Source organism: Miniopterus schreibersii (genome assembly GCF_964146895.1).
Source record: "Miniopterus schreibersii genome assembly, chromosome: X".
Taxonomy (NCBI): domain Eukaryota; kingdom Metazoa; phylum Chordata; class Mammalia; order Chiroptera; family Miniopteridae; genus Miniopterus; species Miniopterus schreibersii.
Window position 1 is genome coordinate 19,149,933 of NC_138104.1, and position 26,489 is coordinate 19,176,421.

The following is a 26,489-nucleotide window of genomic DNA, read 5'->3' on the forward strand; positions in this document are numbered from 1 at the left end:
CAGAACCCACAGATCAAGTACCCTTTGAGCCTAACTTGGACCTGTTGTGTGTGTGTGTGTGGTGGGGGCCTGGGCCTGGGGACCAGCCAGGCGGTTCTAGGTACTGGTGTCCCCTTGCGGAGGCTTCGAGACAATAAGTGAAGGAAAGGGACCTCGATCGCCACACTCTGAAGGATGCCGTCGCTCTCCACATAGCGATCCTAGCCCCGTGTGATCTAAGCAGCTGCCACACAGTGCCCACTGGTTACGGAGACCCTCTGTCACATGAGACAGGAAGGGCCAGTGTGGGACACTGTGGGGCCTGGCACCCAGCCTCTCTGTTGCCGGAGCGCTACTATGGCAAACACAGCTCTTCGCTGCTCTGACCTGCCTCGCAACCTGCTGGACCCTTCCGTGTCTGGGCTCCGCATCCAAGCGCCCAAAACCCATCACTTCTCCCTCGGGCCTATACAACGCTACTTGGTCCGGCCGGCCGTCCCTCTCCTTCCCCCACGTTCCCTGGTGCCTGGGTCCCAGGCCTTCAGAGGGCGGGCGCTCTCCCCAGCAAGCCCACAGGGGACCTGGCTCCTGCACCCGGCACCCCGACCCAGGGCGGCACCCGGACCCAGGGCGGCAGGGCTTGGAGCAGGAAGGGCTGGGAAAATGGCGGTTACCGAGGCCACGCCCCCTCCGCCCCGGGAAGCCCTGGGCTCCTGGGTGGGCAGCGGGGCCCCTTCAAAGCCCGATGTGGCTGAAGAGGCCCCTGGGCGGTTGAGCTGGCCTCCCAGACCCATCACAGAAACCTCTTGGGGCCCCAGGCCTTTCACGGCGGGTCTCAAAGCCCATGGATCACAAACTTCGCTCAAAAACATTCCGCTTGAGGGCACTGTGTCTCCACAAATGCCACAGTGTCAGTGAGCTGGGCCTCTCCCTCCGCCCTTCGTGGCTCAAAAAAGGTCCACGAAGGCCCGAAAAGGCATCCAAGCCTTCTCGGCCAGGATTCTTGTCCCAGCGTTTTTGACAGAACCCCGTGTGCGACTTCGGGGTTTTGGTAATGAGGATCACGGAACCTAGAAAGGCACCCACAGCAGTTTGTGCATCTGGGGACCCCTCTCCACATCTGTCTTGGCGCCGAAGTGCCCCCGATACTCAGGGAGCGGAGACCTTGCGCTGTCTGCCCATTGTGGACTGGAATCCTGAGGGGGTTTTCCCGGGCTGCGTCCTAGCAGGACAAGGGACATGGATTCATAGCTTTGCTGGACCTGGTCCCTGGCCTTCTCCGCTTCTCCTCGCCTCCTGGCCCCTCTTCTTTTCTCATCAGGTCCCCTCATGAGGCTTCAGGGCTCAGGAGCCTGCGGTAACCTCCTTGTCCGCAGGGGTTTCTCTCGGTCACTCCGACCTCATGTGCCCCAGTTTAATTTGGGGAGGGGGGGTCCATGGTGCCGAGGGAGAGACCACTCAGATGACCTCTGTGAAGCCCGGCCATTGCTTGAGGGAAACTCACCTTGGCAGTGTGTCAGTGTGTACTCTCCCCGATCACCCCCACCCTAAGAGTAGCCAAGTGGGTGAGCCCCGGCCTGTGGTCCAGATTGGACACAGGTTGACGGGGTTCTGTGATCTTTGTGTGTGTGTGTGGTTTTTTGTGGTAGCGAAGGGCGGAGGGAGAGGACAAGGATGGTGGCACGGAAAGGACAGGTTGGCATTTGTGATGTGATACTGCCATCCAGGGGATTGGCTTTGCCGCTCGCGCGCTCACGAACCCTGCACCGTCCCTTCCTGGGGAGGAGAGTCACAAGTGAAGCCTTGGATAGGGGACGGGGACCCGGGAGGTCAAGAGCTGTGCCAGGCGCTGGCCGAGCCAAGGAAGCTGTAGAGAAGGACATCGTTGGGAGTAGGCACCCGGCTCGTCGTCCTGGGCGCTGGGTCCCAGGCAGCCAGGGCTCCCTACCAAGGCGGCCGCCATGTCTGGGCGGGGCTAGAGGAGGCTGCTCTGAAAGAACCCAGGGCGGAGGTGGAGGGCGCTGTGGATATTTGGCTTAGTGCTCCTTCTTAGCAGCCAGGGCACTGGAGGACCCTCTTGGCCAAGGTGCAGCCAGGTCCCGGTCATCTGCCCCCACCGGCCACCTGCAAAGCCCGCCCTGGACGCGGTGTTAGAGGCGCTGCCCAGTGACGTTCTCCTGTGCAGCTCAGTGATGACGAGCGCAACACGCCCACTCCAAGCCCAGGTAGGGGGACCCCGCTGGCCAGCTGGAGGATGGAAACAGAGCCCCAGCAGGCGGTGGCCCCCACCAAGGCCAAGGAACCAGGGCAAAAGGAACTCCCCGCCCCGAAGGCAAGTGGCCGCCATCAAGTGGCCCCGAGCCTACCTTGGGACACGAGAAGCCATGGCCTCGTCGGGCACTCAGCCCTGGCTCACCACATCTCAACCCCATGCTTGGCCCTCCGTCCTGTGGCTAACAGGGAGTCTGGAGAAGCAAGAAGAAGGCTGAAGATGCTGAACGCGGCTGGGCTGACAGCCCTCCCCGCCCCCCCCCCCCCCCCCCAACCCACCATGGATGCCGCCTATGTGTCAAGGCCAGGAATGAGGCACCGTTTCCTCTAGACCCAGAGGGGCCGGAGAGCCCCCTTCAGGAACAAGTTCTGGGTGGCTCTTTAGTGCCCTTTGGCAAGCTCTTTCCTGCTGGGGGTCGGCTGGCAACTGAGAGCCAGTCTGCAGGCTAGACCCCTCTTTGCTCACACACCCCTTTTTTTCACGTCTCCTGGAAGGGTGCCAAGGCAGGCCCTCTTGCTCCCTGTCCCTTTCTTTCTCACCAGTGAGTCACCCGAAAAGTACCCAGCGGTCTTAGTCCTTCTGAGGCCTGGGCCAGCGTTCTGTGCCGAACCCAATGGCCTGGTCCTCGCCTACATGGTCCGATTGGTCCTCAGGCCCAAGTGGTCCCCGCCTACCCCTGTGGCAAAGCTCATGGCTGCACCTGAAGATCAAGTACCCTTGAGCCTAACTTGGACCTGTTGCGTGTGTGTGTGTGGGTGTGTGTGTGTGTGTGTGTGTGTACCTGGGCCTAGGGAGCCAGCCAGTGGTTTCTAGTTACTGGTGTCTCCTTGTGGAGGCTTCGCGACAATAAGTAAAGGAAAGGGACCTCGATCGCCACACTCTGAAGGATGCCGTCCCTCTCCACATAGCGATCCTAGCCCCGTGTGATCTAACCAGCTGCCACACCGTGCCCACTGGGTATGGAGACCCTCTGTCACATGAGACAGGAAGGGCCAGTGTGGGACACTGTGGGGCCTGGCACCCAGCCTCTCTGTTGCCGGAGCGCTACTATGGCAAACACAGCTCTTCGCTGCTCTGACCTGCCTCGCAACCTGCTGGACCCTTCCGTGTCTGGGCTCCGCATCCAAGCGCCCAAAACCCATCACTTCTCCCTCGGGCCTATACAACGCTACTTGGTCCGGCCGGCCGTCCCTCTCCTTCCCCCACGTTCCCTGGTGCCTGGGTCCCAGGCCTTCAGAGGGCGGGCGCTCTCCCCAGCAAGCCCACAGGGGGACCTGGCTCCTGCACCCGGCACCCCGACCCAGGGCGGCACCCGGACCCAGGGCGGCAGGGCTTGGAGCAGGAAGGGCTGGGAAAATGGCGGTTACCGAGGCCACGCCCCCTCCGCCCCGGGAAGCCCTGGGCTCCCGGGTGGGCAGCGGGGCCCCTTCAAAGCCCGATGTGGGTGAAGAGGCCCCTGGGCACTTGAGCTGGCCTCCCAGACCCATCACAGAAACCTCTTGGGGCCGCAGGCCTTTCACGGCGGGTCTCAAAGCCCATGGATCACAAACTTCGCTCAAAAACATTCCGCTTGAGGGCACTGTGTCCCCACAAATGCAACAGTGTCAGTGAGCTGGCCTCTCCCTCCGCCCTTCGTGGCTCAAAAAAGGTCCACGAAGGCCCGAAAAGGCATCCAAGCCTTCTCGGCCAGGATTCTTGTCCCAGCTTTTTTGACAGAACCCCGTGTGCGACTTCGGGGTTTTGGTAATGAGGATCACGGAACCTAGAAAGGCACCCACAGCAGTTTGTGCATCTGGGGACCCCTCTCCACATCTGTCTTGGCGCCGAAGTGCCCCCGATACTCAGGGAGCGGACACCTTGCGCTGACTGCCCATTGTGGACTGGAATCCTGAGGGGGTTTCCCGGGCTGCGTCCTAGCAGGACAAGGGACTTGGATTCAGAGCTGGTGCTGGACCTGGTCCCTGTCCTTCTCCGCTTCTCCTGGACCCTCTTCTTTTCTCATCAGGTCTCCTCATGAGGCTTCAGGGCTCAGGCGCCTGCGGTAACCTCCTTGTCCGCAGGGGTTTCTCTCGGTCACTCCGACCTCAAGTGCCCCAGTTTAATTTGGGGAGGGGGGGGTCCATGGTGCCGAGGGAGAGACCACTCAGATGACCTCGGTGAAGCCCGGCCGCTCCTTGAGGGAAACTCAGCTTGGCAGTGTGTCAGTGTGTATACTCTCCCGGATCACCCCCACCCTCAGAGTGGCCAAGTGGGTGAGCCCCGGCCTGTGGTCCAGACTGGACGCAGGTTGACAGGGTTCTGTGCTCTTTGTGTGTGTGTGTGTGTGTGTGTGTGTGGTTTTTTCTGGTAGCGAAGGGCGGAGGGAGAGGACATGGGTGGTGGCCGGGAAAGGACAGGTTGGCATTTGTGGGGTGATACTGCCATCCAGAGGACTGGCTTTGTGGCGCGTGCGCGTTGGCGAACCCTGCACCTAACCCTGCACCGTCCCTTCCTGGGGAGGAGAGTGACGAGTGAAGCCTTGGACAGGGGTCGTGGACCCGGGAGGTCAAGAGCTGTGTCTGGCGGTGGCCGGGCCAAGGAAGCTATAGAGAAGGAAATCGTTGGGACAAGGCGCCCGGCTCGGGGGCCTGGTCGCTGGGTCCCAGGCAGCCAGGGCTCCCTACCAAGGCGGCCGCCATGTCTGGGCGGGTCTGGAGGAGGCTGCTCTGAAAGAACCCACGGGCGGAGGTGGAGGGGGCTGTGGATATTTGGCTTAGTGCTCGTTCTTAGGAGGCAGGGCACTGGAAGACCCTCTTGGCCGGCGTGCAGCCAGGTCCGGGTCACCTGCCCCCGCCCCCCACCTCCAAATCGCGTCCTGGACACGGTCTTAGAGGCGCTGCCCAGTGACGCTCCCCTGTGCAGCGCAGTGATGACGTACGCAACCCGTCCACCCCAAGCCGAGGTAGGGGAACCCTGCTGCCCAGCTGGAGGGTGCAAACAGAGCCCAGCAGGCGGTGGCCCCAGCGAGGCTAAGGAATTATGGTAGCAGAAGGAACCCCCCCCCCCCACTCCCAAGGCAAGTGGTGGTCATCCAGTGGCCCTGAGCCTAACTTGGGACACGAGAAGCCATGTCCCTTTCCCGCACTCAGCCCTGGCTCTCCTGATCTCAACGCCATGCCTGACCCTCCCTCCAGTGGCTAACAGGCAGGCTGGAGAAGCAAGAAGAAAGCTGAACATGCTGAACACGGGGGGGGGGGGGGGGGGGGTCCGGGGGGGCTGTCTGACATAAGGCCCTCCCCGCCGCAGTGTTGCCCCCCTCCAACCACCCCCCATCCCCCCATCCCATCCCCCCCACCCACCCACCGTGGTTGTTGCGTGTTTGTGAAAGCCAGGAAAGACGCATCGTTCCCTCTAGGCCCCAAAGGGCCGGAGAGCCCCCTTCGGGAATAAGTTCTGGGGCGACTCTTTAGTGTCCTATGGCTAGCTCGTACCTGCTGTGGGTCGGCTGGCAACTGAGCCAGTCTGCAGGCTCGACCTCTCTTTGCTCACACACCCTTTGCCTTCCCGTCTCCTGGAAGGGTGCCAAAGCAGGCTCTCTTGCTCCCTGTCCCTTCTTTTCTCACGAGTGAGTCACCCGAAATGTGCCCAGGGGTCTTAGTCGTTCTGCGGCCTGGGCCAGCGTTCTGTGCCGAGCCCTGGGGCCTGGTCCTCGCCTACAAGGTCCAATTGGTCCTCAGCCCCAAGTGCTCTCAGCCTACCACTGTGGCCAAGCTCATGGCAGAACCCACAGATCAAGTACCCTTTGAGCCTAACTTGGACCTGTTGTGTGTGTGTGTGTGGTGGGGGGCCTGGGCCTGGGGACCAGCCAGGCGGTTCTAGGTACTGGTGTCCCCTTGCGGAGGCTTCGAGACAATAAGTGAAGGAAAGGGACCTCGATCGCCACACTCTGAAGGATGCCGTCGCTCTCCACATAGCGATCCTAGCCCCGTGTGATCTAAGCAGCTGCCACACAGTGCCCACTGGTTACGGAGACCCTCTGTCACATGAGACAGGAAGGGCCAGTGTGGGACACTGTGGGGCCTGGCACCCAGCCTCTCTGTTGCCGGAGCGCTACTATGGCAAACACAGCTCTTCGCTGCTCTGACCTGCCTCGCAACCTGCTGGACCCTTCCGTGTCTGGGCTCCGCATCCAAGCGCCCAAAACCCATCACTTCTCCCTCGGGGCCTATACAACGCTACTTGGTCCGGCCGGCCGTCCCTCTCCTTCCCCCACGTTCCCTGGTGCCTGGGTCCCAGGCCTTCAGAGGGCGGGCGCTCTCCCCAGCAAGCCCACAGGGGGACCTGGCTCCTGCACCCGGCACCCCGACCCAGGGCGGCACCCGGACCCAGGGCGGCAGGGCTTGGAGCAGGAAGGGCTGGGAAAATGGCGGTTACCGAGGCCACGCCCCCTCCGCCCCGGGAAGCCCTGGGCTCCTGGGTGGGCAGCGGGGCCCCTTCAAAGCCCGATGTGGCTGAAGAGGCCCCTGGGCGGTTGAGCTGGCCTCCCAGACCCATCACAGAAACCTCTTGGGGCCCCAGGCCTTTCACGGCGGGTCTCAAAGCCCATGGATCACAAACTTCGCTCAAAAACATTCCGCTTGAGGGCACTGTGTCTCCACAAATGCCACAGTGTCAGTGAGCTGGCCTCTCCCTCCGCCCTTCGTGGCTCAAAAAAGGTCCACGAAGGCCCGAAAAGGCATCCAAGCCTTCTCGGCCAGGATTCTTGTCCCAGCGTTTTTGACAGAACCCCGTGTGCGACTTCGGGGTTTTGGTAATGAGGATCACGGAACCTAGAAAGGCACCCACAGCAGTTTGTGCATCTGGGGACCCCTCTCCACATCTGTCTTGGCGCCGAAGTGCCCCCGATACTCAGGGAGCGGAGACCTTGCGCTGTCTGCCCATTGTGGACTGGAATCCTGAGGGGGTTTTCCCGGGCTGCGTCCTAGCAGGACAAGGGACATGGATTCATAGCTTTGCTGGACCTGGTCCCTGGCCTTCTCCGCTTCTCCTCGCCTCCTGGCCCCTCTTCTTTTCTCATCAGGTCCCCTCATGAGGCTTCAGGGCTCAGGAGCCTGCGGTAACCTCCTTGTCCGCGGGGTTTCTCTCGGTCACTCCGACCTCATGTGCCCCAGTTTAATTTGGGGAGGGGGGGGGTCCATGGTGCCGAGGGAGAGACCACTCAGATGACCTCTGTGAAGCCCGGCCATTGCTTGAGGGAAACTCACCTTGGCAGTGTGTCAGTGTGTACTCTCCCCGATCACCCCCACCCTAAGAGTAGCCAAGTGGGTGAGCCCCGGCCTGTGGTCCAGATTGGACACAGGTTGACGGGGTTCTGTGATCTTTGTGTGTGTGTGTGGTTTTTTGTGGTAGCGAAGGGCGGAGGGAGAGGACAAGGATGGTGGCACGGAAAGGACAGGTTGGCATTTGTGATGTGATACTGCCATCCAGGGGATTGGCTTTGCCGCTCGCGCGCTCACGAACCCTGCACCGTCCCTTCCTGGGGAGGAGAGTCACAAGTGAAGCCTTGGATAGGGGACGGGGACCCGGGAGGTCAAGAGCTGTGCCAGGCGCTGGCCGAGCCAAGGAAGCTGTAGAGAAGGACATCGTTGGGAGTAGGCACCCGGCTCGTCGTCCTGGGCGCTGGGTCCCAGGCAGCCAGGGCTCCCTACCAAGGCGGCCGCCATGTCTGGGCGGGGCTAGAGGAGGCTGCTCTGAAAGAACCCAGGGCGGAGGTGGAGGGCGCTGTGGATATTTGGCTTAGTGCTCCTTCTTAGCAGCCAGGGCACTGGAGGACCCTCTTGGCCAAGGTGCAGCCAGGTCCCGGTCATCTGCCCCCACCGGCCACCTGCAAAGCCCGCCCTGGACGCGGTGTTAGAGGCGCTGCCCAGTGACGTTCTCCTGTGCAGCTCAGTGATGACGAGCGCAACACGCCCACTCCAAGCCCAGGTAGGGGGACCCCGCTGGCCAGCTGGAGGATGGAAACAGAGCCCCAGCAGGCGGTGGCCCCCACCAAGGCCAAGGAACCAGGGCAAAAGGAACTCCCCGCCCCGAAGGCAAGTGGCCGCCATCAAGTGGCCCCGAGCCTACCTTGGGACACGAGAAGCCATGGCCTCGTCGGGCACTCAGCCCTGGCTCACCACATCTCAACCCCATGCTTGGCCCTCCGTCCTGTGGCTAACAGGGAGTCTGGAGAAGCAAGAAGAAGGCTGAAGATGCTGAACGCGGCTGGGCTGACAGCCCTCCCCGCCCCCCCCCCCCCCCCAACCCACCATGGATGCCGCCTATGTGTCAAGGCCAGGAATGAGGCACCGTTTCCTCTAGACCCAGAGGGGCCGGAGAGCCCCCTTCAGGAACAAGTTCTGGGGTGGCTCTTTAGTGCCCTTTGGCAAGCTCTTTCCTGCTGGGGGTCGGCTGGCAACTGAGAGCCAGTCTGCAGGCTAGACCCCTCTTTGCTCACACACCCCTTTTTTTCACGTCTCCTGGAAGGGTGCCAAGGCAGGCCCTCTTGCTCCCTGTCCCTTTCTTTCTCACCAGTGAGTCACCCGAAAAGTACCCAGCGGTCTTAGTCCTTCTGAGGCCTGGGCCAGCGTTCTGTGCCGAACCCAATGGCCTGGTCCTCGCCTACATGGTCCGATTGGTCCTCAGGCCCAAGTGGTCCCCGCCTACCCCTGTGGCAAAGCTCATGGCTGCACCTGAAGATCAAGTACCCTTGAGCCTAACTTGGACCTGTTGCGTGTGTGTGTGTGGGTGTGTGTGTGTGTGTGTGTGTGTACCTGGGCCTAGGGAGCCAGCCAGTGGTTTCTAGTTACTGGTGTCTCCTTGTGGAGGCTTCGCGACAATAAGTAAAGGAAAGGGACCTCGATCGCCACACTCTGAAGGATGCCGTCCCTCTCCACATAGCGATCCTAGCCCCGTGTGATCTAACCAGCTGCCACACCGTGCCCACTGGGTATGGAGACCCTCTGTCACATGAGACAGGAAGGGCCAGTGTGGGACACTGTGGGGCCTGGCACCCAGCCTCTCTGTTGCCGGAGCGATACTATGGCAAACACAGCTCTTCGCTGCTCTGACCTGCCTCGCAACCTGCTGGACCCTTCCGTGTCTGGGCTCCGCATCCAAGCGCCCAAAACCCATCACTTCTCCCTCGGGCCTATACAACGCTACTTGGTCCGGCCGGCCGTCCCTCTCCTTCCCCCACGTTCCCTGGTGCCTGGGTCCCAGGCCTTCAGAGGGCGGGCGCTCTCCCCAGCAAGCCCACAGGGGGACCTGGCTCCTGCACCCGGCACCCCGACCCAGGGCGGCACCCTGACCCAGGGCGGCAGGGCTTGGAGCAGGAAGGGCTGGGAAAATGGCGGTTACCGAGGCCACGCCCCCTCCGCCCCGGGAAGCCCTGGGCTCCTGGGTGGGCAGCGGGGCCCCTTCAAAGCCCGATGTGGCTGAAGAGGCCCCTGGGCGGTTGAGCTGGCCTCCCAGACCCATCACAGAAACCTCTTGGGGCCCCAGGCCTTTCACGGCGGGTCTCAAAGCCCATGGATCACAAACTTCGCTCAAAAACATTCCGCTTGAGGGCACTGTGTCTCCACAAATGCCACAGTGTCAGTGAGCTGGCCTCTCCCTCCGCCCTTCGTGGCTCAAAAAAGGTCCACGAAGGCCCGAAAAGGCATCCAAGCCTTCTCGGCCAGGATTCTTGTCCCAGCGTTTTTGACAGAACCCCGTGTGCGACTTCGGGGTTTTGGTAATGAGGATCACGGAACCTAGAAAGGCACCCACAGCAGTTTGTGCATCTGGGGACCCCTCTCCACATCTGTCTTGGCGCCGAAGTGCCCCCGATACTCAGGGAGCGGAGACCTTGCGCTGTCTGCCCATTGTGGACTGGAATCCTGAGGGGGTTTTCCCGGGCTGCGTCCTAGCAGGACAAGGGACATGGATTCATAGCTTTGCTGGACCTGGTCCCTGGCCTTCTCCGCTTCTCCTCGCCTCCTGGCCCCTCTTCTTTTCTCATCAGGTCCCCTCATGAGGCTTCAGGGCTCAGGAGCCTGCGGTAACCTCCTTGTCCGCAGGGGTTTCTCTCGGTCACTCCGACCTCATGTGCCCCAGTTTAATTTGGGGAGGGGGGGGGTCCATGGTGCCGAGGGAGAGACCACTCAGATGACCTCTGTGAAGCCCGGCCATTGCTTGAGGGAAACTCACCTTGGCAGTGTGTCAGTGTGTACTCTCCCCGATCACCCCCACCCTAAGAGTAGCCAAGTGGGTGAGCCCCGGCCTGTGGTCCAGATTGGACACAGGTTGACGGGGTTCTGTGATCTTTGTGTGTGTGTGTGGTTTTTTGTGGTAGCGAAGGGCGGAGGGAGAGGACAAGGATGGTGGCACGGAAAGGACAGGTTGGCATTTGTGATGTGATACTGCCATCCAGGGGATTGGCTTTGCCGCTCGCGCGCTCACGAACCCTGCACCGTCCCTTCCTGGGGAGGAGAGTCACAAGTGAAGCCTTGGATAGGGGACGGGGACCCGGGAGGTCAAGAGCTGTGCCAGGCGCTGGCCGAGCCAAGGAAGCTGTAGAGAAGGACATCGTTGGGAGTAGGCACCCGGCTCGTCGTCCTGGGCGCTGGGTCCCAGGCAGCCAGGGCTCCCTACCAAGGCGGCCGCCATGTCTGGGCGGGGCTAGAGGAGGCTGCTCTGAAAGAACCCAGGGCGGAGGTGGAGGGCGCTGTGGATATTTGGCTTAGTGCTCCTTCTTAGCAGCCAGGGCACTGGAGGACCCTCTTGGCCAAGGTGCAGCCAGGTCCCGGTCATCTGCCCCCACCGGCCACCTGCAAAGCCCGCCCTGGACGCGGTGTTAGAGGCGCTGCCCAGTGACGTTCTCCTGTGCAGCTCAGTGATGACGAGCGCAACACGCCCACTCCAAGCCCAGGTAGGGGGACCCCGCTGGCCAGCTGGAGGATGGAAACAGAGCCCCAGCAGGCGGTGGCCCCCACCAAGGCCAAGGAACCAGGGCAAAAGGAACTCCCCGCCCCGAAGGCAAGTGGCCGCCATCAAGTGGCCCCGAGCCTACCTTGGGACACGAGAAGCCATGGCCTCGTCGGGCACTCAGCCCTGGCTCACCACATCTCAACCCCATGCTTGGCCCTCCGTCCTGTGGCTAACAGGGAGTCTGGAGAAGCAAGAAGAAGGCTGAAGATGCTGAACGCGGCTGGGCTGACAGCCCTCCCCGCCCCCCCCCCCCCCCCAACCCACCATGGATGCCGCCTATGTGTCAAGGCCAGGAATGAGGCACCGTTTCCTCTAGACCCAGAGGGGCCGGAGAGCCCCCTTCAGGAACAAGTTCTGGGGTGGCTCTTTAGTGCCCTTTGGCAAGCTCTTTCCTGCTGGGGGTCGGCTGGCAACTGAGAGCCAGTCTGCAGGCTAGACCCCTCTTTGCTCACACACCCCTTTTTTTCACGTCTCCTGGAAGGGTGCCAAGGCAGGCCCTCTTGCTCCCTGTCCCTTTCTTTCTCACCAGTGAGTCACCCGAAAAGTACCCAGCGGTCTTAGTCCTTCTGAGGCCTGGGCCAGCGTTCTGTGCCGAACCCAATGGCCTGGTCCTCGCCTACATGGTCCGATTGGTCCTCAGGCCCAAGTGGTCCCCGCCTACCCCTGTGGCAAAGCTCATGGCTGCACCTGAAGATCAAGTACCCTTGAGCCTAACTTGGACCTGTTGCGTGTGTGTGTGTGGGTGTGTGTGTGTGTGTGTGTGTGTACCTGGGCCTAGGGAGCCAGCCAGTGGTTTCTAGTTACTGGTGTCTCCTTGTGGAGGCTTCGCGACAATAAGTAAAGGAAAGGGACCTCGATCGCCACACTCTGAAGGATGCCGTCCCTCTCCACATAGCGATCCTAGCCCCGTGTGATCTAACCAGCTGCCACACCGTGCCCACTGGGTATGGAGACCCTCTGTCACATGAGACAGGAAGGGCCAGTGTGGGACACTGTGGGGCCTGGCACCCAGCCTCTCTGTTGCCGGAGCGATACTATGGCAAACACAGCTCTTCGCTGCTCTGACCTGCCTCGCAACCTGCTGGACCCTTCCGTGTCTGGGCTCCGCATCCAAGCGCCCAAAACCCATCACTTCTCCCTCGGGCCTATACAACGCTACTTGGTCCGGCCGGCCGTCCCTCTCCTTCCCCCACGTTCCCTGGTGCCTGGGTCCCAGGCCTTCAGAGGGCGGGCGCTCTCCCCAGCAAGCCCACAGGGGGACCTGGCTCCTGCACCCGGCACCCCGACCCAGGGCGGCACCCGGACCCAGGGCGGCAGGGCTTGGAGCAGGAAGGGCTGGGAAAATGGCGGTTACCGAGGCCACGCCCCCTCCGCCCCGGGAAGCCCTGGGCTCCCGGGTGGGCAGCGGGGCCCCTTCAAAGCCCGATGTGGGTGAAGAGGCCCCTGGGCACTTGAGCTGGCCTCCCAGACCCATCACAGAAACCTCTTGGGGCCGCAGGCCTTTCACGGCGGGTCTCAAAGCCCATGGATCACAAACTTCGCTCAAAAACATTCCGCTTGAGGGCACTGTGTCCCCACAAATGCAACAGTGTCAGTGAGCTGGCCTCTCCCTCCGCCCTTCGTGGCTCAAAAAAGGTCCACGAAGGCCCGAAAAGGCATCCAAGCCTTCTCGGCCAGGATTCTTGTCCCAGCTTTTTTGACAGAACCCCGTGTGCGACTTCGGGGTTTTGGTAATGAGGATCACGGAACCTAGAAAGGCACCCACAGCAGTTTGTGCATCTGGGGACCCCTCTCCACATCTGTCTTGGCGCCGAAGTGCCCCCGATACTCAGGGAGCGGACACCTTGCGCTGACTGCCCATTGTGGACTGGAATCCTGAGGGGGTTTCCCGGGCTGCGTCCTAGCAGGACAAGGGACTTGGATTCAGAGCTGGTGCTGGACCTGGTCCCTGTCCTTCTCCGCTTCTCCTGGACCCTCTTCTTTTCTCATCAGGTCTCCTCATGAGGCTTCAGGGCTCAGGCGCCTGCGGTAACCTCCTTGTCCGCAGGGGTTTCTCTCGGTCACTCCGACCTCAAGTGCCCCAGTTTAATTTGGGGAGGGGGGGGTCCATGGTGCCGAGGGAGAGACCACTCAGATGACCTCGGTGAAGCCCGGCCGCTCCTTGAGGGAAACTCAGCTTGGCAGTGTGTCAGTGTGTATACTCTCCCGGATCACCCCCACCCTCAGAGTGGCCAAGTGGGTGAGCCCCGGCCTGTGGTCCAGACTGGACGCAGGTTGACAGGGTTCTGTGCTCTTTGTGTGTGTGTGTGTGTGTGTGTGTGTGGTTTTTTCTGGTAGCGAAGGGCGGAGGGAGAGGACATGGGTGGTGGCCGGGAAAGGACAGGTTGGCATTTGTGGGGTGATACTGCCATCCAGAGGACTGGCTTTGTGGCGCGTGCGCGTTGGCGAACCCTGCACCTAACCCTGCACCGTCCCTTCCTGGGGAGGAGAGTGACGAGTGAAGTCTTGGACAGGGGTCGTGGACCCGGGAGGTCAAGAGCTGTGTCTGGCGGTGGCCGGGCCAAGGAAGCTATAGAGAAGGAAATCGTTGGGACAAGGCGCCCGGCTCGGGGGCCTGGTCGCTGGGTCCCAGGCAGCCAGGGCTCCCTACCAAGGCGGCCGCCATGTCTGGGCGGGTCTGGAGGAGGCTGCTCTGAAAGAACCCACGGGCGGTGGTGGAGGGGGCTGTGGATATTTGGCTTAGTGCTCGTTCTTAGGAGGCAGGGCACTGGAAGACCCTCTTGGCCGGCGTGCAGCCAGGTCCGGGTCACCTGCCCCCGCCCCCCACCTCCAAATCGCGTCCTGGACACGGTCTTAGAGGCGCTGCCCAGTGACGCTCCCCTGTGCAGCGCAGTGATGACGTACGCAACCCGTCCACCCCAAGCCGAGGTAGGGGAACCCTGCTGCCCAGCTGGAGGGTGCAAACAGAGCCCAGCAGGCGGTGGCCCCAGCGAGGCTAAGGAATTATGGTAGCAGAAGGAACCCCCCCCCCCACTCCCAAGGCAAGTGGTGGTCATCCAGTGGCCCTGAGCCTAACTTGGGACACGAGAAGCCATGTCCCTTTCCCGCACTCAGCCCTGGCTCTCCTGATCTCAACGCCATGCCTGACCCTCCCTCCAGTGGCTAACAGGCAGGCTGGAGAAGCAAGAAGAAAGCTGAACATGCTGAACACGGTGGGGGGGGGGGGGTCCGGGGGGGCTGTCTGACATAAGGCCCTCCCCGCTGCAGTGTTGCCCCCCTCCAACCCACCCCCCATCCCCCCATCCCATCCCCCCCACCCACCCACCGTGGTTGTTGCGTGTTTGTGAAAGCCAGGAAAGACGCATCGTTCCCTCTAGGCCCCAAAGGGCCGGAGAGCCCCCTTCGGGAATAAGTTCTGGGGCGACTCTTTAGTGTCCTATGGCTAGCTCGTACCTGCTGTGGGTCGGCTGGCAACTGAGCCAGTCTGCAGGCTCGACCGCTCTTTGCTCACACACCCTTTGCCTTCCCGTCTCCTGGAAGGGTGCCAAAGCAGGCTCTCTTGCTCCCTGTCCCTTCTTTTCTCACGAGTGAGTCACCCGAAATGTGCCCAGGGGTCTTAGTCGTTCTGCGGCCTGGGCCAGCGTTCTGTGCCGAGCCCTGGGGCCTGGTCCTCGCCTACAAGGTCCAATTGGTCCTCAGCCCCAAGTGCTCTCAGCCTACCACTGTGGCCAAGCTCATGGCAGAACCCACAGATCAAGTACCCTTTGAGCCTAACTTGGACCTGTTGTGTGTGTGTGTGTGGTGGGGGGCCTGGGCCTGGGGACCAGCCAGGCGGTTCTAGGTACTGGTGTCCCCTTGCGGAGGCTTCGAGACAATAAGTGAAGGAAAGGGACCTCGATCGCCACACTCTGAAGGATGCCGTCGCTCTCCACATAGCGATCCTAGCCCCGTGTGATCTAAGCAGCTGCCACACAGTGCCCACTGGTTACGGAGACCCTCTGTCACATGAGACAGGAAGGGCCAGTGTGGGACACTGTGGGGCCTGGCACCCAGCCTCTCTGTTGCCGGAGCGCTACTATGGCAAACACAGCTCTTCGCTGCTCTGACCTGCCTCGCAACCTGCTGGACCCTTCCGTGTCTGGGCTCCGCATCCAAGCGCCCAAAACCCATCACTTCTCCCTCGGGCCTATACAACGCTACTTGGTCCGGCCGGCCGTCCCTCTCCTTCCCCCACGTTCCCTGGTGCCTGGGTCCCAGGCCTTCAGAGGGCGGGCGCTCTCCCCAGCAAGCCCACAGGGGGACCTGGCTCCTGCACCCGGCACCCCGACCCAGGGCGGCACCCGGACCCAGGGCGGCAGGGCTTGGAGCAGGAAGGGCTGGGAAAATGGCGGTTACCGAGGCCACGCCCCCTCCGCCCCGGGAAGCCCTGGGCTCCTGGGTGGGCAGCGGGGCCCCTTCAAAGCCCGATGTGGCTGAAGAGGCCCCTGGGCGGTTGAGCTGGCCTCCCAGACCCATCACAGAAACCTCTTGGGGCCCCAGGCCTTTCACGGCGGGTCTCAAAGCCCATGGATCACAAACTTCGCTCAAAAACATTCCGCTTGAGGGCACTGTGTCTCCACAAATGCCACAGTGTCAGTGAGCTGGCCTCTCCCTCCGCCCTTCGTGGCTCAAAAAAGGTCCACGAAGGCCCGAAAAGGCATCCAAGCCTTCTCGGCCAGGATTCTTGTCCCAGCGTTTTTGACAGAACCCCGTGTGCGACTTCGGGGTTTTGGTAATGAGGATCACGGAACCTAGAAAGGCACCCACAGCAGTTTGTGCATCTGGGGACCCCTCTCCACATCTGTCTTGGCGCCGAAGTGCCCCCGATACTCAGGGAGCGGAGACCTTGCGCTGTCTGCCCATTGTGGACTGGAATCCTGAGGGGGTTTTCCCGGGCTGCGTCCTAGCAGGACAAGGGACATGGATTCATAGCTTTGCTGGACCTGGTCCCTGGCCTTCTCCGCTTCTCCTCGCCTCCTGGCCCCTCTTCTTTTCTCATCAGGTCCCCTCATGAGGCTTCAGGGCTCAGGAGCCTGCGGTAACCTCCTTGTCCGCAGGGGTTTCTCTCGGTCACTCCGACCTCATGTGCCCCAGTTTAATTTGGGGAGGGGGGGGGTCCATGGTGCCGAGGGAGAGACCACTCAGATGACCTCTGTGAAGCCCGGCCATTGCTTGAGGGAAACTCACCTTGGCAGTGTGTCAGTGTGTACTCTCCCCGATCACCCCCACCCTAAGAGTAGCCAAGTGGGTGAGCCCCGGCCTGTGGTCCAGATTGGACACAGGTTGACGGGGTTCTGTGATCTTTGTGTGTGTGTGTGGTTTTTTGTGGTAGCGAAGGGCGGAGGGAGAGGACAAGGATGGTGGCACGGAAAGGACAGGTTGGCATTTGTGATGTGATACTGCCATCCAGGGGATTGGCTTTGCCGCTCGCGCGCTCACGAACCCTGCACCGTCCCTTCCTGGGGAGGAGAGTCACAAGTGAAGCCTTGGATAGGGGACGGGGACCCGGGAGGTCAAGAGCTGTGCCAGGCGCTGGCCGAGCCAAGGAAGCTGTAGAGAAGGACATCGTTGGGAGTAGGCACCCGGCTCGTCGTCCTGGGCGCTGGGTCCCAGGCAGCCAGGGCTCCCTACCAAGGCGGCCGCCATGTCTGGGCGGGGCTAGAGGAGGCTGCTCTGAAAGAACCCAGGGCGGAGGTGGAGGGCGCTGTGGATATTTGGCTTAGTGCTCCTTCTTAGCAGCCAGGGCACTGGAGGACCCTCTTGGCCAAGGTGCAGCCAGGTCCCGGTCATCTGCCCCCACCGGCCACCTGCAAAGCCCGCCCTGGACGCGGTGTTAGAGGCGCTGCCCAGTGACGTTCTCCTGTGCAGCTCAGTGATGACGAGCGCAACACGCCCACTCCAAGCCCAGGTAGGGGGACCCCGCTGGCCAGCTGGAGGATGGAAACAGAGCCCCAGCAGGCGGTGGCCCCCACCAAGGCCAAGGAACCAGGGCAAAAGGAACTCCCCGCCCCGAAGGCAAGTGGCCGCCATCAAGTGGCCCCGAGCCTACCTTGGGACACGAGAAGCCATGGCCTCGTCGGGCACTCAGCCCTGGCTCACCACATCTCAACCCCATGCTTGGCCCTCCGTCCTGTGGCTAACAGGGAGTCTGGAGAAGCAAGAAGAAGGCTGAAGATGCTGAACGCGGCTGGGCTGACAGCCCTCCCCGCCCCCCCCCCCCCCCCCAACCCACCATGGATGCCGCCTATGTGTCAAGGCCAGGAATGAGGCACCGTTTCCTCTAGACCCAGAGGGGCCGGAGAGCCCCCTTCAGGAACAAGTTCTGGGGTGGCTCTTTAGTGCCCTTTGGCAAGCTCTTTCCTGCTGGGGGTCGGCTGGCAACTGAGAGCCAGTCTGCAGGCTAGACCCCTCTTTGCTCACACACCCCTTTTTTTCACGTCTCCTGGAAGGGTGCCAAGGCAGGCCCTCTTGCTCCCTGTCCCTTTCTTTCTCACCAGTGAGTCACCCGAAAAGTACCCAGCGGTCTTAGTCCTTCTGAGGCCTGGGCCAGCGTTCTGTGCCGAACCCAATGGCCTGGTCCTCGCCTACATGGTCCGATTGGTCCTCAGGCCCAAGTGGTCCCCGCCTACCCCTGTGGCAAAGCTCATGGCTGCACCTGAAGATCAAGTACCCTTGAGCCTAACTTGGACCTGTTGCGTGTGTGTGTGTGGGTGTGTGTGTGTGTGTGTGTGTGTACCTGGGCCTAGGGAGCCAGCCAGTGGTTTCTAGTTACTGGTGTCTCCTTGTGGAGGCTTCGCGACAATAAGTAAAGGAAAGGGACCTCGATCGCCACACTCTGAAGGATGCCGTCCCTCTCCACATAGCGATCCTAGCCCCGTGTGATCTAACCAGCTGCCACACCGTGCCCACTGGGTATGGAGACCCTCTGTCACATGAGACAGGAAGGGCCAGTGTGGGACACTGTGGGGCCTGGCACCCAGCCTCTCTGTTGCCGGAGCGATACTATGGCAAACACAGCTCTTCGCTGCTCTGACCTGCCTCGCAACCTGCTGGACCCTTCCGTGTCTGGGCTCCGCATCCAAGCGCCCAAAACCCATCACTTCTCCCTCGGGCCTATACAACGCTACTTGGTCCGGCCGGCCGTCCCTCTCCTTCCCCCACGTTCCCTGGTGCCTGGGTCCCAGGCCTTCAGAGGGCGGGCGCTCTCCCCAGCAAGCCCACAGGGGGACCTGGCTCCTGCACCCGGCACCCCGACCCAGGGCGGCACCCGGACCCAGGGCGGCAGGGCTTGGAGCAGGAAGGGCTGGGAAAATGGCGGTTACCGAGGCCACGCCCCCTCCGCCCCGGGAAGCCCTGGGCTCCCGGGTGGGCAGCGGGGCCCCTTCAAAGCCCGATGTGGCTGAAGAGGCCCCTGGGCACTTGAGCTGGCCTCCCAGACCCATCACAGAAACCTCTTGGGGCCGCAGGCCTTTCACGGCGGGTCTCAAAGCCCATGGATCACAAACTTCGCTCAAAAACATTCCGCTTGAGGGCACTGTGTCCCCACAAATGCAACAGTGTCAGTGAGCTGGCCTCTCCCTCCGCCCTTCGTGGCTCAAAAAAGGTCCACGAAGGCCCGAAAAGGCATCCAAGCCTTCTCGGCCAGGATTCTTGTCCCAGCTTTTTTGACAGAACCCCGTGTGCGACTTCGGGGTTTTGGTAATGAGGATCACGGAACCTAGAAAGGCACCCACAGCAGTTTGTGCATCTGGGGACCCCTCTCCACATCTGTCTTGGCGCCGAAGTGCCCCCGATACTCAGGGAGCGGACACCTTGCGCTGACTGCCCATTGTGGACTGGAATCCTGAGGGGGTTTCCCGGGCTGCGTCCTAGCTGGACAAGGGACTTGGATTCAGAGCTGGTGCTGGACCTGGTCCCTGTCCTTCTCCGCTTCTCCTGGACCCTCTTCTTTTCTCATCAGGTCTCCTCATGAGGCTTCAGGGCTCAGGCGCCTGCGGTAACCTCCTTGTCCGCAGGGGTTTCTCTCGGTCACTCCGACCTCAAGTGCCCCAGTTTAATTTGGGGAGGGGGGGGTCCATGGTGCCGAGGGAGAGACCACTCAGATGACCTCGGTGAAGCCCGGCCGCTCCTTGAGGGAAACTCAGCTTGGCAGTGTGTCAGTGTGTATACTCTCCCGGATCACCCCCACCCTCAGAGTGGCCAAGTGGGTGAGCCCCGGCCTGTGGTCCAGACTGGACGCAGGTTGACAGGGTTCTGTGCTCTTTGTGTGTGTGTGTGTGTGTGTGTGTGTGTGGTTTTTTCTGGTAGCGAAGGGCGGAGGGAGAGGACATGGGTGGTGGCCGGGAAAGGACAGGTTGGCATTTGTGGGGTGATACTGCCATCCAGAGGACTGGCTTTGTGGCGCGTGCGCGTTGGCGAACCCTGCACCTAACCCTGCACCGTCCCTTCCTGGGGAGGAGAGTGACGAGTGAAGCCTTGGACAGGGGTCGTGGACCCGGGAGGTCAAGAGCTGTGTCTGGCGGTGGCCGGGCCAAGGAAGCTATAGAGAAGGAAATCGTTGGGACAAGGCGCCCGGCTCGGGGGCCTGGTCGCTGGGTCCCAGGCAGCCAGGGCTCCCTACCAAGGCGGCCGCCATGTCTGGGCGGGTCTGGAGGAGGCTGCTCTGAAAGAACCCACGGCGGAGGTGGAGTGGGCTGTGGATATTTGGCTTAGTGCTCCTTCTTAGGAGGCAGGGCACTGGAAGACCCTCTTGGCTGGCGTGCAGCCAGGTCCGGGTCACCTGCCCCCGCTTTCCACCTCCAAATCGCACCCTGGATATGGTCTTTAGGCGCTTCCCAGTGACTTTTTCCTGTGCAGAGCAGTGATGACGTGCCCAAGCTGAGGAAGGGGGACCCTGCTGCCCATCTGGAGGTTGCAAACATAGCCCAGCAGGCGGTGGCCCCAGGGAGGCTAAGGAACTATGGCAGCAGAAGGAACCCCACAGCGCACCCTGAAGGCAAGTTGCTGCCATCGAGTGACCTGGAGCGTAACTTGGGACAAGATAAGCCATGCTGCTTTCCTGCACTCAGCCTTGGCTCTCCTGATCTCAACCCCATGCCTTACCCTCCAGTGGCTAACAGGCAGGCTGAAGAAGCAAGAAGAAAGCGAAGATGCTGAACAAGGGGGGAATGACATTAGGCTGTCCCCGCCCCACTGTCGGCCCCCTCCACGCCCCCCCCCCCTCCCCGCACACCACCCACGGTGGTTGCCGCGTGTCAGGGAAGGCCAGGAAACAGGCACCGTTACCTGTAGACCCCAAGAGGCCGGAGAGCTCCCTTGGGAAATAACTTCTGGGGTGGCTCTTTAGTGTCCTTTGGCTAGCTCGTCCCTGCTGGGGGTCGGCTAGCAACTGAGAGCCAGTCTGCAGGCTCGACCCATCTTTGCTCAAAGACCCCTTTGCTTTCATGTCTCCGGAAATGTGCCCAGCGGTCTTAATCATTCTGCGGGCTGGGCCAGCGTTCTGTGTCAATCCCAGCGCCGTGGTCCTCGCCTATATGGTTCGATTGGGCCTCTGCCCCAAGTGGTCTCCTCCTACCCCTGTGGCCTAGCTCACGGCTGCACCCGCAGATCAAGTGCCCTTTGAGCGTAACTTGGACCTGTTTCGCGCGTGCCTGTTTGTCTGTGTGCCTGTGTGTGCGGCGGGGTGTGTGTGTGTGTGTGTGTGTGTGTGTGCCTGCGCCTGGGGACCAGCCAGGCGGTTCTAGGTACTGGAGTCCCCTTGCGGAGGCTTCGAGACAATAAGTGAAGGAAAGGGACCTCGATCACCACACTCTGAAGGATGCCGTCCCTCTCCACATAGCAATCCTAGCCTGGTGTGATCTAACCAGCTGCCAGACAGTGCCCACTGTGTATGGAGACCCTCTGTCACATGAGACAGGAAGGGCCAGTGTGGGACACTGTGGGGCCTGGCACCCAGCCTCTCTGTTGCCGGAGCGCTACTATGGCAAACACAGCTCTTCGCTGCTCTGACCTGCCTCGCAACCTGCTGGACCCTTCCGTGTCTGGGCTCCGCATCCAAGCGCCCAAAACCCATCACTTCTCCCTCGGGCCTATACAACGCTACTTGGTCCGGCCGGCCGTCCCTCTCCTTCCCCCACGTTCCCTGGTGCCTGGGTCCCAGGCCTTCAGAGGGCGGGCGCTCTCCCCAGCAAGCCCACAGGGGGACCTGGCTCCTGCACCCGGCACCCCGACCCAGGGCGGCACCCGGACCCAGGGCGGCAGGGCTTGGAGCAGGAAGGGCTGGGAAAATGGCGGTTACCGAGGCTACGCCCCCTCCGCCCCAGGAAGTCCTGGGCTCCTGGGTGGGCAGCGGGGCTCCTTCAAACCCCTTTGTGGCTGCCGAGACCGCTGTGAAGTTGAGCTGGATCCTGAGACTCGTCACCGAAATCTCTTCGGACCCCGCACCCAGCCAGGCCTTCCCCCGCGGGTCTGAATGCCCATGGATCACACGCTCCGCTCAAAAACATTCCGCCTGAGGGCACTGTGTCCCCTCAGATCCAACAGTGTTGGCGATCATGGCCTCTCCCTCCGCCCTTGGTGGTTCAAAAAAGTTCCTGGGAAGCCCCAGAAGGCACCCAAGTGGTCTAGGGAAGGGTTCTAATGCGAGGGTTTTGAGAGAGCTGGGTCTGTGACTTAGGGGTTCCGATAAGGAGGAGTACGGGACCTAGAATGGCACCTACAGCATTTTGTGCATCTGGGGACCCCTCTCCACATCTGTCTTGGCGTCGAAGTGCCCCTGATACTCAGGGAGCAGACACCTTGCCGTGTCTGCCCATTGTGGGCTGGAATCCTGAGGGGGTCTTCCGGGCTGCCTGCTTGTGGGATAAGGGACATGGATTCAGAGCTTGTGGGCGACTTGTCCCCTGGCTTTCTCCTCTTCTCCTGGCCTCCTGGCCCCTCTTCTTTTCTCATCAGGTCCCCTCATGAGGCCTCAGGGCTCAGGAGCCTGCGGTAACCTCCTTGTCCGCAGGGGTTTCTCTCGGTCACTGCGACCTCGTGGGCCACAGTTTAATTGCGGGGTGCGGGCGGTGGGCGGGGGGCGGTCCTAGGGACTGCGGGAGAGACCACTCAGATGACCTCGGTGAAGCCTGGCCCTGCCTTGAGGGAAGGTCACCTGGGCAGTGTGTCAGTGTGTACTCTCCCCGATCACCCCACCCTCAGAGTTGCCAAGTGGGTGAGCCCCGGCCTGTGGTCCATATTGGACTCCGGTTGACAGGCTTGTGTTCTGTTTGTGTGTGTGTGTGGATTTTTTCGATGTGAACGCAGAGGGAGAGGACATGGGTGTCTGCGGGGAAAAGAATTGTGGGTCTTTCTGCAAATGATGAGAATAATAGTGGTTTATGTTTTCATTTTATCCCTCTCATGTGATCTCTTTTTTCCAGGAGACTCCTTTTTTAAAATGTTTTTAAAACATATTTTTATTGATTTTAGAGAGGAACAGAGAAGGATAGAGATATAGAAATATTGATCGGCTCCCTCGTGCACACCCCCTGCCAGGGATCAAGCCTGCAACCCAGGTATGTGCCCTGAATGGGGATAGAACTGATGTCCTCTTGGTCCACGGCCTGACAGTCAACCACTGAGCCAAATCAGCCAGGTTGAGGTCCTGCTTTTTCATATTGTTAAACAGACATGAAAATGGAGCTATAATTATTTTAATCAAAAATTCATTTCTATGCTATTAGGCCACCATCAATTCTTTAATAAAATCTTTAATAATTGACATTACACTGCCCTGTAGTAAACATAATGAATAGCCTTATCTTTTAACCTATTTCTGTGTTTGTTTTTGTTTTTACCATGTATAAGTGACCAACAGGACATGTATTTGTGAATATACATGCAAGAAACAAACATGTATGTATATAGCAGACTTTTGTCCTTTACTAATTTGTATAGATGTAATGAAAACCTACTTTTTCTTCAGATTTGTCCAGGGGTAAAAATGAATGTGAAATTTCTTACAAATAACCAAATATAAACAGAATGGATTTGTAGTGAAGGATGGCAGAATATGCCATTCAAAACCGTGCCACTTTGGCTTAAGGATTATTTTGAGCTCAAGGAAATTAAGTATATATCAACTATTTGCCTAAAAGCAGGACATAAATTTTTAAAAGTGTCCCTCTTCCTTTCCCTATCAGGAAGGAGAAAGTTAAACTCTGGATAAGACATTAGACCTGTATCAGCCTGGAGATTATACCAGAGGGATTTACATAACAAACTTTACCAGCTAGCCCTTATCTATCATTATTTCCCCATACATTTACCTTATCACAGTTTGCTGCTTTGGAGACTCAGGGTCCTTTCCCTTTGTCTTGTCCCATCTCTAAAAATTTATTGTTCCATTGATAAAATACTAAGTTCTAACCAAATGAATGAGTTACTCATCTTTGGGGACTCGCATGTATGACAGGCGTGACACACGTTAATAAACTTGTGTTTCTTTTTCTCTTTTAATCTGTCTTTTGTTATAGTGCCCCCAGCTAAGAATTTAGAGGGTTAATGGAAAATTATATTTTCACCCTTAGGGTGGGCAAACGATGTCTGTCATAGAATAATAAAATGGAAAATTTGCCATTTGTCATTCACAAACTACTCAGAGGTAAAATATGTTTAAACAAATGCACTTTCAAAGGATATAACAAGTTTGCACCATTCATAAGCCTGAAGATACAATAGCCATAGTTGCTCCCTTCCCAGATGAAAATCAACACCAGAAGAAATGGTTATCCCTGAGTGTTTTTATGCTAGATTTGATGAAGAGTAGAAAGGCATGGAAAGATATGACAGGACAGAGTATGAGCTAAATGAAGTAAAATGGGTGAAACTTAGCAAGTTCTGTTCATTCAGATTCTTCTCTGGCCCTTCTAATTCAGAGATAAGCATCCCCCTTTCTCCAGGTACAGGGAGGGTACCTACTACCCTATACCTGTCACACGAGGGTTTTAAGATCTGCTTTAGGGGAAGGTTAGAAAGCCTTTTTGCACATGCCAATTTTCTAATTCCTTCAGCTTTAAAATATTCAATAGGCCAAGGGTGGCGTGTCCTGAAGGGGTTCAGAACATACCACCACAAAATATATCACTTTGGCATATGTATTATTTTAAGCACCTTTTTAAGAAATATAGAACCAATACCAAACAGAAGAGTTGATTATGGTTACGTTTACAGAGCTATAATTGGTTATGTCTCTAGGTAAAATGGCACACTGGTGATTATTGTTAAACGTGTTATAGAAATATACAAGAGCACTGAACCATGCATAAGAATGTAAATATAGGCAAGAAACTTCTGAAAGACGCACACTGTACAATTAACATAGTCACTTTGGGAAATGGCACGAACATTAAGGCTGGTGGGAAAAGATGACTTCCATCATTTACTGACTACCTAATACGCGCCAGACACTGACTGTTCTTAATGCTCGAAATACAGTAATGAAAGAGACAACAAAGTACATGCTCAGATGGGCTCACATTCCTGTGGGAGAAACTGAAAAATAAGACATGAATATCATGAGAGGTAATGATAAGTGCTCTGCAGCAAACCAAAGGGGGGTGTGAAAGAAGACAGGGAAAGCCAAGGCTTCCCCTTGTAATGTATGGCCCAGCATGGCTCTGCTCTGTTCCACTACGGTGTTCTCCTGAAGGCCCCTCTCCTCTGCTCTCCCGTCCTCTCCCATCTTGGAGATGTGTCTGGCGGGGAGACTTCCTGACAAGCCTGGGCTGGAATCCTGGAGACCCCAAGGGATGGCACCCTGGCTGCCCCTTGGATTCCTGGGTGAAGGGTCCTTCTGCTCTGGCTGCTTTGTCTTGGTCAGGGCCTTGGTGAGGGCCATTGCCTTCTGGGCTCTGCTTGCTTCCTCTCGCTGGGGAGTAGGCTCCCTTGGCTCAGGGGTGGCCGTGTTCCATGCTTCCTGGCTGAGCTGCACAGGAGAAGTCACTGGGGCACAGCCAATGTCCACGGAACTCCTGTTCCTGCTTTGGGGGTTGGGGAGGGGGAGGTGTCCTTGGCTGGCCCACACCTCGGCCAAGGGAGGCCTTCAGGACCCCCGGCCCACACAGGCCACACTTGTGCTCCCTGAGAAGGAGAAGGGGCACGAGGACAAAAGCCCACAGGCCCCTGGCCTGGGCACTTACCTCTTTTGGAGCCACTTCCTCTAGTCCCGCCCAGACATGGCGGCCACCATGGTCCGGAGCCTTGGCTTCCTGTGACCCAGGGGCCAGACAACCCGAGCCCTACACCTTGCCCTGCTCCTTGTTCCCGCCAGCGCCTGGCCAAACTCTTGACCACCCGGAACCCCGACCGCTGTGAGAGGCCTTCCCCCTACTCTGCTCTCTGGGAAGGGACAGTGCAGGGTTCTCTGGAGCAGCAAAGCCATTCCGCTTGATGGCAGTATTGTACCACAGATGATGCCAACCTGTCCTTTTTCCCCACCGCCATCCCCCCACGTCCACTCCCTCCACCCTTCGTTAAGGAAAAAAATGGCCAACCTGTGTCCAATCTAGAAAACAAGCCCAGGGTCACCCTCTTGGCCGCTTGGCCACTCTGAACGTGAGGGTGGGGGGTGCCTCCAAGTCTGGGGCTCCATCCTGCAGGGCCTCCCTCCTCTGGGAAGGGTCCTCCTAGGCTGCCTTCCTGACCAGAAAGCAATGACTCCCCATCCAGGCACCCTAGCAGGGGACCTGAACGTAGCAGCAGCTCTACCTTCAGCACTCCAGGTTCACCTGAGACCTTGGGGAACAAGCAGACATGATCCGAGCAACCCCCAGCCAGTGTCCAACAGGACACATTCTCAATGGGGCATGCTCATGAGTCACCTAGGGGTCAGCCTGACCACAGGGTCTCAAGCAGTGGGATGCAAAGGGTAGCCACATGTTCCCTTCATGCTGCCCCCCCAACCCCCACCAGCGTGGCCCCCAGCCAGTGCACCCTCACAGTATTCCTGCACAAGCATTGCCCTAGCCCTCCCAGATCTGGTGGAGGCTCAAGGTTCAGTGAGCCAGGCCCAAGAGGAAACAGGAAACTACATGACAAGACCAATGTGTATGGAGGGCACCACTCAAGGCACAGGAGGCAAAAGGCCTTACAGGCCTGGTTCCTCCTCCTCAGAGAGGCCACCCTGACCTGTCCCCATGTGAGGCTGGGACTGCTGCTTCTCCTGGAGGAG

At 59.5% G+C, this 26,489-nt stretch overlaps 2 long non-coding RNA genes across 3 annotated transcripts in view; one reads left to right on the top strand and one right to left on the bottom strand.

Annotated features, from left to right (window-relative positions):
- Window positions 1-26,489, bottom strand: part of LOC308551439 — a 77,313-nt gene that overhangs the window by 38,967 nt on the left and 11,857 nt on the right. The gene's annotated exons all lie outside the window — the stretch shown is intronic.
- The window catches only part of LOC308551438, an 80,863-nt gene that overhangs the window by 30,037 nt on the left and 24,337 nt on the right, over window positions 1-26,489 (top strand). For both annotated transcript variants that reach the window (XR_013998021.1, XR_013998022.1), the window contains exon 2: window positions 22,748-22,833. This is a non-coding gene — a long non-coding RNA (uncharacterized lncRNA). The remainder of the gene's footprint in view (window positions 1-22,747; window positions 22,834-26,489) is intronic.